This window comes from Dioscorea cayenensis, chromosome 17 (assembly GCF_009730915.1).
Source record: "Dioscorea cayenensis subsp. rotundata cultivar TDr96_F1 chromosome 17, TDr96_F1_v2_PseudoChromosome.rev07_lg8_w22 25.fasta, whole genome shotgun sequence".
NCBI lineage: Eukaryota > Viridiplantae > Streptophyta > Magnoliopsida > Dioscoreales > Dioscoreaceae > Dioscorea > Dioscorea cayenensis.
In genome coordinates this window covers 12,177,246-12,177,770 of record NC_052487.1, presented here as the reverse complement: position 1 = coordinate 12,177,770, position 525 = coordinate 12,177,246, and positions in this window count along the sequence as shown.

Sequence of the window (525 nt, the reverse complement as noted above, 5' to 3'; positions counted from 1 at the left end):
CTTTTTAAAAGCTGATATCGGGATGGCATGCTTCCTAGCTCACGGTCAGTAAGCAGGCCATGAGGATCCTTAGCACAGTGACTGCTACAATATTGTTTCTTTAGTCGGTTTGCGGCTGTCTTCACGGCAGTAAGATTGCCCACGAGGAAATCCATACTTAGCGTTTTTCTTCAAATCTTCATGCTTCAAGCTGTTATATTGTTGCTATAGTTCCCAGGGCTCTAAAACGCCATTTTTGTTGTAAATTTCTTTTTGAATTGCATTATCGAGCTCACCAATGCTTCTTTTATACATGTAACATGAAAGAAACCAATTAAACCTTAGAAGAGCATCAATTTATCAAGAAAATACATAAATAATGCACAACATATATGTATAAAATACATACATTTAGGTATTTAGCAAACATACACACACCTAAGCGTTTGCTTGCCCCAAGCAAACAAACATGAAGAACAGGGACAAGAAGATAAACGGCTAAATGTGCGACCTCAAGTTCAAATGTAAAGAACTCCATAAGCACAA